General features: G+C 39.0%; 2 pseudogenes; both read left to right on the top strand.

Moving 5' to 3' along the window:
• The first annotated feature begins 1,681 nt into the window (after positions 1-1,681).
• On the top strand, positions 1,682-3,478 carry LOC149155349 (ubiquitin C-terminal hydrolase 12 pseudogene; annotated as a pseudogene).
• Positions 3,479-7,362: 3,884 nt separating this feature from the next.
• LOC149155348 (ubiquitin C-terminal hydrolase 12 pseudogene) lies at positions 7,363-14,416 on the top strand (annotated as a pseudogene).
• The last annotated feature ends 2,669 nt before the right edge of the window (positions 14,417-17,085 follow it).

Here is a 17,085-nt window from a genome sequence, read left to right as displayed (position 1 = left end):
TCTTAAAAGCTATCAACAATAGGTATGGCATTTAATTTTTCATTTCCAAGCTTTTAAGATTAATTATGTTCCTAGAATGAGTAACACAACTATGGAGGCATTGGAAAATGTCGTTGCTAGGTTGTCAACGCTTAGGGATGGTTTTTCTATAGAAATTCTTTATAAGCCATCTATCCCTGATAATATCACCAATTTATGTGTTTTTAATGATGACCAACAAATATTGTATTTTATGGTGAACACTGATGTTTTCAAGGACGCAATGATTGATGAAGATGAGCATGAGAAGATGTTGCAAGATGCAATTAGCACAAGTAAAGGAAACTTCATGCCAAAAGGCATTGTGTCTTTAGAAAATTTGTATGATCTGTAGAACTTCTTTTGCGGACCTATTAATGCTAAAACCCATGGTTCCACAATGTCGCACTAACAGATCAATTTTGGAATGGAAAAGGATCTGAAGTTTGTCAATCTTGGTGCTTGTTGTACACCACAGGAGTGACAAGCCTTTATCTGCTTATTCAAGTAGTACCGAGATGTATTCATGTGGATGTCTGAAGAACATAAAACTTATGACACACGAATTATCCAACATGTGATTCTGATAAAAGAAGGGGCCGAGCCATTTCAACAAAATCCACAAGAGGTACACCCGATGCTTGAGCCTCTTATTCAAAAATATTTAAGGAAGTTTTTGGATGCTCGGATCATATACAAAGTGCGACATTCTACCTAGGCATCCAAATTAGTTTTGGTAAGAAAGAAGTCTGGGGAAATCTGATTATGTGTTGGTTTCCGAAATCTGAATTACGCCTCATGTTAGAGTCGGTTTGGTCATCCCTCCATCATAGATCATTCCTATTTTTGCATATTCATTTTTAGGTGTCTCGCTCAATTCACTTCGTTGCATTTCGCTAGGGGCATGCCATTCTTTGATGGAAGGGCTTGGTTTTCTGGTTTCCCTCATGCTTTTACCTGCTGGGCTAGTTGAAAGTTCTCTATGTTTATCAAAACTTAGTTCATGTCATTCACAGTCATAGATGATTATTTTGGTCAAAAAGAATCTTTTAGTTTTTGAGTCTAGGGTTTAGTCTTCTGACATGTTTAATAAATGCCCACAGGCCACAAGGATGGCTTTCAAAGAAGTTCTTAGTTCAAAATTTTATCATCAAGTATATTCGAGGACATTTCTTCTTCAAAACTCTGTTTTGAAATAGGAAATTGTCAAATTTGTTTTTGTAATAAAATACTTGTACCTTTCCACCATGAAATATTTCAAAAGCAGGCCCTGGTCTTCCTTAGTCAAAATATGCCTATATCCCTGCAAAAAATCAACCAATTTCATCATTTTGAGACCAGAAAATCAATGAGAAAGCCAAAGGACAGAGTTTCATTAAATGACAAAGTGCCATAGTCAAAGACATTATGAAGTGTGTTTCTGAGGAAGTAAAAATTTAAACCATCTCTTGTCAAGATATTTCAAAGCTATTTATTCCTTTGCACAAGTTCCATTCGAAAAATTCAAGAGAAAGGTCAAGTTTGAAGTTTCAAGAGCAAATAGTGTTTGAAAAGGCCGTGACTGTGTATTGAACAGAGCTGTGCGGTGCATAGGAAGAAGGCACGGCGCACATGGGCCGCGCAGCGCATTGGGCGCTCCTCCGCAGTGTAAATTAACACTAGCATGGCGCACTCACCAGGCGCGGCCCACTGGGAGTGTGTGCGGCGCACAGAGCCCCAAGGCCGAAATTCATCATCAATTCATCAAAAACTCAATTTATTTCAGCTCAATTCTTCTCCAAGTAAGTCGATAGGGCCAGTTCAGTGATTTTATTCATGTATGATGTGTTTAGAAGCAAAGAAATTGGAGTTTAAATGGTGAAAGACTTCGACCTGTTTTGGATATTCGAGTATCTGTGACGGGAGGTGTGCATTCTGATCTCATGAAAAGGGTACTTCATTACATCCATCGTGCTAGACAGGAGCCAGAGAAAAACATTCACCAGATTTCTGAAGCAGGAGTCAGTGCACGAATGGTACCTGATTATTGGGCGTATGATTCTAAAAAGTAGACGGATTTTGTTGGGCTAAAGAATCAAGGGGCGACATGCTACATGAATTCTTTGCTTCAGACATTGTGTCATATTCCTTACTTCAGAAATGTTGTCTATCATATGCCCACAACTGAAAATGATATACCCCCAAAAAGTCTTCCATTGGATCTACAGAGCTTGTTTTATAAAGTCCATCATTGTGACACCAGCGTTTCAACAAAAGACTCAACCAAATCATTCACATGGGACACATATGATTCTCTCATGCAACATGATGTGCAGGAGCTAAACCGAGTACTCTGTGAGAAGTTAGAAGATAAAATGAAGGGCACAGCTATTGAGGATACAATAAAGCATCTATTTGAAGGACATCATATGAACTACATTGAGTGCATAAATGTGGATTATAAATCTACAAGCAAGGAATCATTCTATGATCTACAGCTTGATGTTAAAGGCTGTCGAGATGTCTATGCTTCATTTGATAAGTATGTTGAAGCTGAACAACTTGATGGTGACAACAAATATCATGCAGAGCAGTATGGACTTCAGGAGGCAAGAAAAGGTGTTCTTTTACTTGGTTTTTCTCCTGTACTACAAATTCAGTTGAGACGATTTGAATATGATTTCATGCGACACAGCAATGGTTAACTTTTGGCTTGTCGATTTTGTGGTTGTAAGCGGTAGAGGTAGTGCGAGTGCTACCATAATAACTTTGCTCAGATCAGAAGTGTTGCAAGAAATGAAAAGGTGGGCCTTTATGTGGGAATCATTAGTGTTGGGAGCTGCTTTGGTCGAATAACATCTGGGTATGCTTCTGATTTTCTCATAAGGAGTGGGTATCCTCACCTATTATGTCTGTTGAACTCACTCTTGATCCCACACGATTGACTAGTCAATTTGGACCGATCGAAATTTAGAATGTCTGGGCTTTCTTTATATATCGTTCACAGCTATTGTATATGATTGTATGGAAACTGCTCTCTTTTGGGCATATATGGCGAAGGAGCATGATACCACTTCTCTCTGCTGAATCACATACAATAACTTCTCAAACTCGCCATGCCATTTATTTAAGTGGTTGCCCCATCTTATCTCAGGCATTATAATTTAAGATTGAGGAGATAGTCCGGTAAAAATGGGAATTGGAGCGATCTTGCTATTTGCAGACATGGTTGTATCCTATCGTTCATGGCGTCGGTCTTCCAACATCACCCAGTACTGGTTTTCAAGATGGTGCTAGTGATCTCCTGGAGTCTTCAGATGAAACTGCAAATGATCAGCGGGGCAATGGCATCAGCAAATCGCAGGCAGAGCTAGATTTCAAGAATTGGCTACAAACGGTAAAGAAAAAGACCATCCCTAACAATGGTGGTGATTTGACTAGCCTCCTGAACGAAATTGCAACTGCGGATGAAAAGCATTGACGTTATGAGAGATGGGGCTTAGCATGCAAGATGTCATCATACTAGCAAATGACAGTGATGTAATCACCGAAGGATGAATGTAAAATGATCCATCTTCGTATTTATGATCCAAATTGAACTGAAAGTGGCATTATGTTGTATGTCTTAGGTTGCAGTCATGGCAGTCAGTGCAATACTTGGGAATTCGATTCATCTTCAGATCTAAAGAACATATGCAGCGAATTTGACCCATATTTTAGCATTAAAATATTGGAGACCTATTCCTAATTTCTGAAAATTGGCAAATGCATATCCAGAAATTTGAGGGCAGTTTTGCGGGAATGTGCCAAGTGGCATTCATGAAATAGAGTTTTTGGCCTAAAATCAACAACTACGCGATTCTAGGCTCAAAGTTTAGCAAAAGAATAGGATTCGACTACCTATTTTTGACTTCAGTTATGTTTCAAGGATTGACAGCTACAGCTTCCGCCTCTCCATTGATCTTTTGAGTAAAAATATAACGTTGCTTATCTTCAAAAAAGATGATTGGCTCCTGTTAGTTAATGACTAAACAGCTCCCCATTGGTGTCGATTTGTTTTCCACAGATTGAGTCTATTTATTGTATTGAAAAATAATTTGTAAAAGGTTCTAATTTCTGGGAAATGGTGGAGGAAAAACTCAGTGTTTGGTTGTACAATTTTGAAAGAGGATTAATTAAATGTTGCAGCTCTTATTTATAAGATTCTTGCGGTATGAATTTAGCATGTGTTTCTTCCTTTATGTCTCATATGTCTTTGTTATGTTTCACCATTTATTCATGATCGTTTCCAGCTGAATACTTTTAAGTGAGAAAGGTAGAATTCAGTCATTGCTCTACCTTGAGGAAGTGTTCAGATTTTATGTGTTTTCTTCTTCCTGGAAAGGATTCATACATTAATGCCCTTTTCAGCTTTCTTAAACAGTCTTTTCACCTCATTTAAATTCAATTTGTTTGCTAAAACCTCATGCCTATCTCGCCTTATGAAATATCCTGTGCCTTTGGTTAAATCTCTGCTCATGCTGTCCTTGTCCCACACAGCCTAGAAACTCAGTCATTCATCAAAATACCTCTTTCATATTTATTTACCTAGCCTAAAATCAGTTCTTATTTTAAGTCATCTCAGACCCTATCGAGTATTTTTACTAAGTTGACCTGGAGAGAGCCCTCTCCTGTCCTCGTAGGGCTAGCTACGAGGCTGAGCGTGGTATGGTGTTATCTTGAATCCTGCCTTCCTTCAGCCTAAGGCAGATTTGAGCACTAACATAGTGGCGACCATACTGGGGAAGAAAATGGTTTGCTTGAAGATTGTCTTGCCCCAGCACATCTATGAAGTTTAGATCTGATGGTTGATGGTGAACAACGATCAGACATAAGAAGGCTGAAATCATTCACCTGGCGACTCCATTCACTGAAGAATCCAGCAATCAATCCTTCATGGTGACTCCACTACAGAGAGATCAGTAGCTTTGAGATTTTCAAGATGGAACGGATTGCAAGAAGATACGCTCCCATGAACCGAGATCATATCCCAGGTTTTCCAAATAAAATGCCCAAGGTGGATTGGCTCCAGAATTTGCCTATGTTCAGAAATGTGGAAGGTCATGATGCTGCTCTTCATCTGGTGAAATTCCACATTCATGTGCATAAATTAAAGATTGATTTTCCTTAAGACTGTTTGATGAAAATGTTTATGGCTACTCTGGAAGATGAAGCCCGATCTTGGTATGAAAGTTTGCTACCTGCTCCATTTATTGTCTAAAAGATTTTCGTATGATGTTCTTTGAAAGGTATAAAGAATCATATCCATCCTTGACTTTGGTTCAGAAATATTGTAGCCATGTTCATTGTTTTATTGAAGATCTTGAGAATTTTTATGGACATGATAATTTCATGGATGATGAGGTCATGGAAGCCTTGTATGAAAATTTGTTTCAGCAGCGTATAGAACTCTTAGAGGAAACTTTGCAGCAGGATCAAAATCAGCAGGTTGAAGATTTCCATGTGACTGAAAATGATGAAAGAAAAAGTTTTATTTCAGATCTGGTTGAAATAAAAGAGAATATGCAGGAAAATGATGTTCCAATCTCAGAAAATGATGATGATAAATCAGATCGAGAGACAGATTGTGATGAGGAAAAACATGTTGTTCCGGATCTCATAGAACAAAATTGCATTGTTAAGGCTGCCTCAAATGAAGAAGACAGAGTTACAAACCTAATTTCCCTCATGTCATTAGAACACAACCTTCCTAACGAGGTAATCCAGCCAGTTCATGAACAACAAGATGAGATCTTCGCTCAAGTAAGTAATGAGGTTTCTCTGGATGAATTTATTGTAGATGATAGAAGTGATAGTGTCGGGTTTCACGAAACATCTAAAATTTCTTTTCTCATGATTGATGAATGTAATGAGAATCTGGCTATCATATCATATGAAGATGATCATAACTATATTCAGACTTCAGCAGACCAGACCATTCAGGATTCCCTTTCAGATTTTTCCTCATATACCTCATGTTTTAAAATGTTCTTTGAAGAGGAAATCTGCCCATCTACTGGTTCAGCAGGAGGTGGCAATGGCAAATCTTCATGTTTTTCAAGATCCTCTGTCAAATTTGTTGTATCCAGTAGTGATTATTGCAGTGTTTAGTGATGAAGCAGATCATGGTCAATTAGCTTTTTGGAGGCCCAGTTCCAAGTATCTATTGTTGACCAGGAGATCTGATCAGGAGAATCAATCAAGAAGGCATCTGTTTGATTGGTTACATTGGCATTTTGATGAAGTTTGATCATATTTTGCCTTGTAAGAAACACAGGTGGCCATGTACTTCCACCAAGCTTTAAGTTTTAAGTTCAGGTCTTAGTATTTTGAGTTAGTCATTTCAGTTTGCATTGAGTTAGTTTGAGTCAAAGTTCCAGTCAATAAAATTGAGTCATGTTGGTTTGTCAAAATAATGGACTCCATAGCCCAATGGACGAAGGCATTGTCTAGCTCTTCCAGAGATCTGCTGTTCTTGGCACCTCCAAGGAGCTACCATCCCCATTGGAGCCAATGTTAGAGTCGGTCTGGTTATCCCTATGTCAGAGATAATTCCTCTTTTTTCATATTCATTTTTAGGTGTCTCGCTCAATTCACTTCGTTGCATTTCGCTAGGGGCATGCCATTATTTGACGGAAGGGCTTGGTTTTCTGGTTTTCCTCATGCTTTTACCTGTCGGGCTGGTTAAAAGTTCTCTATGTTTACAAAACTTAGTTCATGTCATTCACAGTCATAGATGATTATTTTGGTCAAAAAGAATCTTTTAGTTTTTGAGTCTAGGGTTTAGTCTTCTAACATGTTTAATAAATGCCCACAGGCCACGAGGATGGTTTTCAAAGAAGTTCTCAGTTCAAAATTTTATCATCAAGTATATTCGAGGACATTTCTTGTTCAAAACTTTGTTTTGAAATAGGAAACTGTCAAATTTGTTTTTCGAATAAAATACTTGTATCTTTCCACCATGAAATATTTCAAAATTAGGCCCTGGTCTTCCTTAGTCAAAATATGCCTATATCCCTGCAAAAAATCAACCAATTTCATCATTTTGAGTCCAGAAAATCAATGAGAAATCCAAAGGACAGAGTTTCATTAAATGACAAAGTGCCATAGTCAAAGACATTATGAAGTGAGTTTTTGAGGAAGTAAAAATATAAGCCATCTCTTTTCAAGATATTTCAAAGCTATTTATTCCTTTGCGATAAGTGCCATTTGAAAAATTCAAGAGAAAGGCCAAGTTTGAAGTTTCAAGAGCAAATAGTGTTTGAAAAGGCCATGACCGTGTGTTGAACAGAGTTGCGCGGTGCATAGGAAGAAGGCGCGGCGCACATGGGCCGCGCGGCGCATTGGGTGCTCCTCTGCAGTGTAAATTAACACTGGCATGACGCACTCACTAGGCATGGCGCACTGGGAGTGCGTGTCGTGCACAGAGCCCCAAGGCCGAAATTCATCATGAATTCATCAAAAACTCAATTTCTTCAGCTCAATTCTTCTCCAAGTATGTTGACAAGGCCTGTTCAGTGATTTTATTCATGTATGATGTGTTAGAAGCGAAGACATTGGAGTTTAAATGGTGAAAGACTTCGGCCTGTTTTGGATATTCGAGTATCTGTGACGAGAGATGTGCATTCTGATCTCGTGAAAAGGGTCCTTCGTTACATCCATCGTGCTGGACAAGATCTAGAGGAAAACATTCACCAGATTTCTGAAGTAGGATTCAGTGCACGAAGGGTACCTGATTATTGGGCATATAATTCTAAAAAGCAAACGGGTTTTGTTGGGCTGAAGAATCAAGGGGCAACATGCTACATGAATTCTTTGCTTCAGACATTGTGTCATATTCCTTACTTCAGAAATGTTGTCTATCATATGCCCACAACTGAAAATGATATACCCCCAAAAAGTCTTCCATTGGCTCTATAGAGCTTGTTTTATAAAGTCCAGCACAGTGAAACCAGTGTTTCAACAAAAGACTCAACCAAATCATTCGGATGGGACACATATGATTCTGTTGACACCTAATCCGAAACGGATGAGGTGAAGCCGGACAGTCATCTAGAAGATGAACTGATCCGTTTCTTTTGTATATAAATAATTGTTATCTAATGTGAAATATTAAGTTGTCTTGCGTTCATCAATAGCTGGAGTTACCCAGGCCTGACATGGTATCAGAGCCCAGGTCCCCTAAATTAGCTGTAACTCCTGCCTCTGCCTCTGCCTCTGCGCTCTCTGACCTGAATAGTCTGCCGTCTGCCTCTGACATACCTCTGCCTCTGACATACCTCTGCGCCTCTGTGCGGTGAGCGTGGAATACGCTGCTGTATGTGAGCGTTTTGTTTTGAGAGTGGCAATCTCTCGACCTGGCATCGTTTTCATAAAATTGCGAACTGACACCCCTCACCTGGTAGCAGCGTTCCATTGCAGAGGGCGATTTTCGAAAAGCGTTCTCTACGTTTTTCTGAATGTTGTATACACCACACAACCTCTCACTTGGCTTCCTCATGACCTCCATACCCAGTCGACTCCTTCTCTCGGCTCACTGGTTTCCATAGTATGCTCCCATTCCACAGTTATCTCGCAGCATCCTACAGTCATACTTAACACTCTGTCAACTGCGCCATTGCAACTCTATTATATACCCGCGCCATTGCACAATACAATGCTTCCATCCACGCTGCCTAAGTTGCCATCCACACTGGTCTTGTAATCTGTCATTGGCGTGTTTCTACATAATAAGTTAATATGGTTTGCAAGAATCCTTTCTGTCAGAAGAAAAATTGCTTCATGTTGATCTTGGCTAGTCTCGGTGGCCGGTTCTCTGCATACAACCGTGAATGTCGAGGAACTTACTGTTGCATCTAACTGATTCAGTGGCATTGCATTATATGACCTGCGAGGGTTCGTTTCCTCTTTGGGCCAAATCTGTGATGGAACTTTGAAGAGCTCGCGGTGCTTGCTTGTTAATTGACTGTGACTGCATTTTTTATTTGAAGCCGTGGACTGCGTCCTTTGTAAAGATTTTTTGGTGGCCCGAGCTATTGTATGCGCATTTTTTTGACAGTGGCTGCATCCTTAAGTTTAATGGAGACTGTGTTGGCGTGAAGACAAGGCCGAGAACTGTGTTTGTGTGAAGACAAGGCCGACACCTGTGTAAATGACAAGGCCGAGAATGATATACCAAAGCGTTTTCATATATATATATATGTGAGCGCCCTTTTTATTGCTAGAACAGTGATATACATTGAAATATGTGTGAAAAGTAATATGTATATGAGCGCCCTCCTTTTTTACAGTGATTTTCATATGAGTATCTAAGCAGTGACATATATATATGCGCCATCTTTTGTTCAGGAGTGATATATGTAAGCAGTCATATATATGAGCGCTAATTTTTTTTTCTCAGATATTGATATATGGAAAAGCAGTGAGGGCCCTTATTTTTTTTTGTTAAACAGTAATACAGTCATATATGTGAGCAGTCTTTGAGCAGTGAACAGTGTATTGAGCACCCTTGTTATATATATACTGTTGCATAAGGCAATCATATAAGGATTTTTTTTCTCTCAAACAGAAGTGTTTTTTGGCAGAGATTTTTTTTTCTCTTCTTCACAGAATGCATTCAATCATTTCAATGGTCGGAATAGTTCTCACTGGCAAGGAGAACTATTCTGAATGGTCTCGGATGGTGAAACACACCCTCATCTACAATGAGCTGTGGAAAGGAGTGTGTGTCGGAGAAGAAGACAGAGACCCTGTGCAGCCCACATCAGACAAAGAACTCGCCATTTGGGAAAACAAGAACAGCAAAGCCTTTGCATTGATTGCAGCATCTGTCAATGAGGAAGTAAGCCGTCATATTTCCTGCTATTCCACTGCTTTTGAAGCTATACAAAAGCTGAAAGAACTCTATGATACACATTCTGCACTTGAAGTTGTTCAGCTCATGATTAAACTCTTCACTCTTGAACTGAAAAATAATGATCCTCTTGCTCTTGCATCTGAAATAAAGTCTATAATGCATGATATAAAATCCACTAAGGTTGAGCTGGATATCTCTCTTATTGCCTTTCTCAAAGCACTTTATCCTACCTACTCCAATTATCTTGAGTCTTTACAAGCAAATGGAAACCTTAAAGATATAACCTTTGACTCTCTTGTGAAAAAGTTTGCTGAAAGAGAGAAAGCCTTTGGAAGAAAACAGTCCCTGAATCTTCTGAAGAGACTGTTTGCCTTGCTCACAAAGAAAAGCATCCTACTCAAGATTCTGCAAGAGGAAGAGGTGGACGAAGAGGAAGAGGAAGATACTTCAGAGGCAGGGGGGGCAGACATTCTCAAGCAGAAAAGGCAGATCTGCATTGCATTCGCTGCAAACGAAATGGATCACATGATGCCTCTACATGCAAGCTACCATGGGACAAAGTTGAGCAGAGAAGAAATCAGCAGAAAGGTAAAACTGATGACTCAGACAAAGGTAAAGCACCCGAATCTGCACACTATATTGAGGCACAATGTAATATTGGAGTAAATGAAGATTTGTTTAATGCTTCACTTGCTTCTTCGAAAAATGACTGGTTGCTTGATTCAGGAGCAACCTGTCATATGACTCATAGAAGAGATTTCTTTGAAGATTTCACTAACAATGTTGATGGAGCAGTATACTTTGCAGATCAGTCAAAAATCAAGCCATCAGGGCTTGGCACAATCAGGCTTAAACTGCCTCGTCTTCCAGACTTTCTTCTGGATCATGTTCTATATCTCCCACAGCTGAAGAGAAACTTGCTGTCCCTGGTCCACATCTGCCAGCAAGGTCACTCCATTCACATGTTTGATGGCAAGCTTGAGGTAAGAAAGGCATCTGACCACTCACTTGTCATGAGGGGTATAGAAGAAGAAAGACTCCTTAAACTGCAAGGAACCTCTGCTCATGCACAGCATTTCTCATATATTTCTCATCATGAAGAATGTACACTTCCATCAAGTTTATTATGGCATGCTAGATTTGGGCATTTAAACTATGATAGTCTCCGCTTGTTGAAGAAAAATGGTGTTGCTGGTTTGCCTACAATTCCTAGAAAACATAAACAATGTGATGCTTGCATTCTAGGAAAGCATAGCAAACAGTCTTTTCATGATTCACATTCAAGAGCACATAGGAAGCTTGAACTTATTCATTCAGATTTATGTGGTCCAATGCCTGTTCCTTCTGCAAATGGAAATAAATATATCATGACATTTATTGATGATTACACCAGAATGTGTTGGGTTTACTTATTGAAGAACAAATCTGATGCTTTTCAAACATTTAAGAATTTTCATAAGTGGATTGAAAATGATGCACAATCTCATATTGGGTCTATTCGCACTGATAATGGAAAAGAATATACATCAAATGAATTTGAACACTATCTTCGCCAACATGGGATTAAACATCAAACAACTGTGCCTTATAATCCTCAACAGAATGGTGTAGCTGAAAGAATGAACAGAACAATTTTGAATATGGTACGATCTATGCTTTTCTTCAAAAATGTAAAGACAATGTTTTGGGCTGATGCTATTCTATGTGCTGCATATATAAAGAATAGATGTCCATCTAGTACTATAAGAAACAAGACTCCTTATGAATTGTGGTATGGACATGTTCCTTCGGTAAAACATCTCAGGATATTTGGTTCCACCTGTTATGCTTTAATACCAAAGGTACATAGAAACAAACTTGGTGCAAGAAGTCGTAAGTGTATCTTCCTGGGGTATTCAAACACATCTAAAGCATACCGCCTTTATGATGAAGTAAATAAAAAGTTTGTTTTATCTAGAGATGTCATTTTTCTTGAATCATCCAAATCTGACAATGTTGTTGAGCGGCAACTTGATCGCTTGGATAGATTCACAAAACAGAAATCATTTCAAGAGTTTGATAATCAGATTCCACATCTTGAAGGGGGGATTCCTATACTAGATCAACATGTGGAATCTTCTTCTGAAGAACAATCTCCCTTGCATGACTCTCCAACAACGGATGATGCTTTAAGTGATGTAATTGATAGAATTGGGAGACTCAATCTTGATTCAGACCCAACTCAATCAACAGAACAGCCTGGACCATCTCAGAAAGGTCCCCCAAAGTGGTTGACAAAGACACTTGAAAGTGTTCATCCTGATGAAATTGGAAAAACAGGAACCCGAAATTCAAACCGACAAGATGGAGGTGATGTAGATAACTCTAATTCACCTGTTGATATGGATGTTACTTATGATTGTGAATTGAACTTGTCTACAGATTTTGAACCAACTTCCTTCAAAGAAGCTGCTTCTCATGATGAATGGAAAGAAGCAATGCCGAAGGAGTATGATGCCCTCATAAAGAATGGCACTTGGAAGCTGGTTGATCCTCCATTTGGAACCAAACCAATTGGCTGCAAGTGGGTCTACAAGAACAAGTACAAAGTTGATGGCTCACTTGACAAGCACAAAGCCAGGCTTGTGGCAAAAGGTTTTGCACAGAAGGAAGGGGTCGATTATGAGGAAACTTTTGCTCCCACAGCAAAATGGGCCACCATCCGGACACTCTTTGCACTAGCTGCTCAGAACGGTTGGAAAGTCCATCAAATGGATGTAAAAACTGCATTCTTGAATGGAGATCTAAAAGAGAATGTTTTTATGTCCCAGCCTGAAGGATTTGCTGTGAAAGGACATGAACACAAAGTATGCAAACTTGTGAAATCCTTGTATGGCCTCAAACAAGCACCACGAGCCTGGTATGAAAAACTAACTGAGCATCTTCTGAAACTCAACTTCAAACATTTTGATCTTGATGATGCAACTTTATTTGTCAAGAAAGTTGGCAAAACAGTTGTATATCTTGTGGTATATGTAGATGATCTTTTAATGACAGGGAACAATGAAAGCTATATTGCATCCATAAAGAAAGAATTAGGAAAAATCTTTGAAATGACTGATTTGGGCTATGTTCATTACTATCTTGGCATTGAAGTAACCCAACATCCAAAGTCCATATTTCTTTCTCAAAAGAAATACATTGGAGATTTGTTATACAGATTTGGCATGACAGAGTGCAATCCCCTCTCTACTCCAATGGAACAAAACTTGAAGCTCACATCTACTGAAGGAAAGGAATTTGAGGATGCAACAAGGTATAGACAGCTTGTAGGAAGTCTCATCTACCTCACTACTACCAGACCAGACATTTCATTTGCTGTTGGAATCCTCTCCAGGTTTATGCAAAAGCCTTGTGAGGGACATTGGTCTGCTGCAAAAAGAGTTCTAAGGTACTTGAAGGGAACTCAAGACCTTGGAATCAAGTATACACAGGTGGACGACTTCAACTTGATTGGATACTCTGATTCAGACTTCGATGGAGACAAAGAAACTGGGGTATCTACTTCAGGATATGCTATGAGTCTTGGATCAGGAGCTGTCTCCTGGAGATCACGCAAACAATCAGTACCAGCGGATTCCACAACAGAAGCAGAATACGTGGCAGCAGCTGAAGCAACGAAAGAAATTGTGTGGCTCAGGAAAATTCTTGAAGATTTGCAAGTAAAACAAATACAATCTACTCCACTCATGATTGATAACACATCTGCAATAAAGTTGGCCAAAAATCCAAAGTTCCATGATCGTACTAAGCACATCAATACTAAATATCATCTGATCCGACATCATGTTGAGGCCAAAACAATCCATCTCCGTCATTGTTCCACAAACGAACAAATTGCAGACATCTTCACCAAAGCGCTTGGAAGAGAAAAGCTTGAAAGATTCAGAACGATGCTTGGACTCACCAACATCCCTTCAGATTAAGGGGGGGAATGTTGACACCTAATCCGAAACGGATGAGGTGAAGCCGGACAGTCATCTAGAAGATGAACTGATCCGTTTCTTTTGTATATAAATAATTGTTATCTAATGTGAAATATTAAGTTGTCTTGCGTTCATCAATAGCTGGAGTTACCCAGGCCTGACAGATTCTTTCTTGCAACATGATGTGCACGAGCTAAATCGAGTACTCTGCGACAAGTTAGAAGATAAGATGAAGGGCACAGCTGTTGAGGATACAATAAAGCATCTATTTGAAGGACATCATATGAACTACATTGAGTGCATAAATGTGGATTATAAATCTACAAGCAAGGAATCATTCTATGATATACAGCTTGATGTTAAAGGCTGCTGAGATGTCTATGCTTCATTTGATAAGTATGTTGAAGCTGAACAACTTGATGGTGACAACAAATATCATGCAGAGCAGTATGGACTTCAGGAGGCAAGAAAAGGTGTTCTTTTACTTGGTTTTTCTCCTGTACTACAAATTCCGTTGAGGCAATTTGAATATGATTTCATGCGACACAGCAATGGTTAACTTTTGGCTTGTCGATTTTGTGGTTGTAAGCGGTGGAGGTAGTGCAGGTGCTACCATAATAACTTTTCTCAGATCGGAAGTGCTGCAAGAAACGAAAAGGTGGGCCTTTATGTGGGAATCGTTAGTGTTAGGAGCTGCTTTGGTCAAATGACATCTGGGTATGCTTCTGATTTTCTCATAAGGAGTGGGTATCCTCACCTATTATGTATGCTAAACTCACTCTTGATCCCACACGATTGCGATCCCAAAAAATTAACTAGTCAATTTGGACCGATCGAAATTTAGAATGTCTGGGCTTTCTTTATATATCGTTCACAACTATTGTATATGATTGTATGGCAACTACTCTATTTTGGGCATATATGGCGAAGGAGCATGATACCACTTCTCTCTACTGAATCGCATACAATAACTTCTCAAACTCGCCATGCCATTTATTTAAGTGGTTGCCCCATCTCGTCTCAGACATTATAATTTAAGATTGAGGAGATAGCCGGTAAAAATGGGAATTGGAGCGATATTGCTATTTGCAGACAGGTTGTATCCCGTCGTTCATGGCGTCAGTCTTCCAACATCACCCGGTACTAGTTTTCAAGATGGTGCTAGTGATCTCCTGGAGTTTTCAGATGAAACTGCAAATGATCAGCGGGGCAATGGCATCAATGAATCGTAGGCAGATCTAGATTTCAAGAATTGGCTGCAAACGGTAAAGCAAAAGACTGTCCCTAACAATGGTGGCGATTTGACTAGCCTCCTGAATGAAATTGCAACTGTAGATGAAAAGAACTGACGTTATGAGAGATGGGGCTTAGCATGCAAGATGTCATCATACTAGCAAATGACAGTGATGTAATCGTTGAAGGATGAATGTAAAATGATCCATCTTCGTATTCATGATCCAAATTGAACTGAAAGCGACGTTATGTTGTATGTCTTAGGTGGCAGTCATGGCAGTCAGTGCAATACTTGGGCATTCGTTCATCTTCAGATTTAAAGAACATATGCGGCGAATTTGACCCATATTTTAGCATTAAAATATTGGAGACCTTTTCCTAATTTATGAAAAGTGGCAAACGCATCTCCAGAAATTTGAGGGCAGTTGTGTGGGAATGTGCCAAGTGGCATTAATGAAATAGAGTTTTTGGCCTAAAATCAACAATTGCACAATTCTAGACTCAAATTTTAGCAAAAGAATAGGATTCAACTACCTATTTTTGACTTCAGTTATGTTTCAAAGGATTGACAGCTACAGCTTCCGCCTCTCCATTGGTGTTTTGAGTAAAAATGTAATGCTACTTATCTTCAGAAAAGATGATTGGCTCCTGTTAGTTAATGACTAAACAACTCCCCATTGGTGTCGATTTGTTTTCCCACAAATTGAGTCTATTTATTATATTGAAAAACTATTTGTAAAAGGTTCTGAGTTCTGGGAAACGGTGGAGGAAAAACTTAGTGTTTGGTTGTACAGTTTTGATAGAGGATTAATTAAATGGTGCAGCTCTAATTTATAAGATTCTTGCGGTATGAATTTAGCATGTGTTTCTTCCTTTATGTCTCATATGTCTTTGTTATGTTTCGCCATTCATTCATGATCGTTTCCAGCTGAATAATTTCAAGATAGAAAGGTAGAATTCAGTCATTGCTCTGCCTTGAGGAAGTGTTTAGATTTTATGTGTTTTCTTCTTCTTGGAAAGGATTCATACATTAATGCCCTTTTCAGCTTTCTTAAACAGTATTTTCACCTCATTTAAATTCAATTTGTTTGTTAAACCTCATGCCTATCTCGCCTTATGAAATATCTTATGCCTTTTGTTAAATCTCTGCTCATGTTGTCCTTGTCCCACACAGCCTAGAAACTCAGTCATTCATCAAAATACCTCTTTCATATTTATTTACCTAGCCTAAAATCAGTTCGCATTTTAAGTCATCTCAGACCCTATTGAGTATTTTTACTAAGTTGACCTGGAGAGAGCCCTCTCCTATCCTCGTAGGGCTAGCTACGAGGCTGAGCGTGGTATGGTGTTATCTTGAATCCTACCTTCCTTCAGCCTAAGGCAGATTTGAGCACTAACACCTCAGACAAAGATAACTACCCTATTTCATTTATGGAGCATATACTACAAAAAGTATTGGGGTGAGAAATGTTTTCTAACTTGGATGGGTATTCAGGATACAACCAGGTTATAGTGTTAGAGACTAACAAACTTAAAATGACTTTTCTCACAAAGTGGGGTATGTTCGCATTTAAGTGAATTCCATTTGGATTGATTAATGATGGTTCTACATTCCAATAAGCCATGGAAATCATATTCTAGGGATTGATTGGATAGAGAGTAGTGGTATATCTTGATGACATCATAGTTTTTTCCAAATAGAGATTCAATCATACGACACTTGAAGAAAATTTTCGAGCGATGTCGTAATTATGGGATATCTCTTAATCTCAAGGAGAGAGTATTTTCAGTGTCCAAGGGTAACCTCTTTGGCCGAATCATTTCCAAAAGTGGGATTAAAGTGGAACCATACAGGGTCAAAGCAATTACATAGATTCCCTTTCCGGTAAACAAGAAAGCTATGCAGTCCTTCCTAGCAAAAATCAATTTCCTCTGCAAGTTCATCTTTGACTATGCTCAGACTGTTAACCCAATATATGAGATGATAAAGACAGA

This window comes from Pinus tabuliformis, chromosome 9 (genome assembly GCF_031772625.1).
Source record: "Pinus tabuliformis cultivar Carrire ecotype Pingquan chromosome 9, CPIR1, whole genome shotgun sequence".
Lineage (NCBI taxonomy): Eukaryota > Viridiplantae > Streptophyta > Pinopsida > Pinales > Pinaceae > Pinus > Pinus tabuliformis.
The sequence above is the reverse complement of the archived record's forward strand: the minus strand, read 5'-3'. Positions and strand labels throughout refer to the sequence as shown.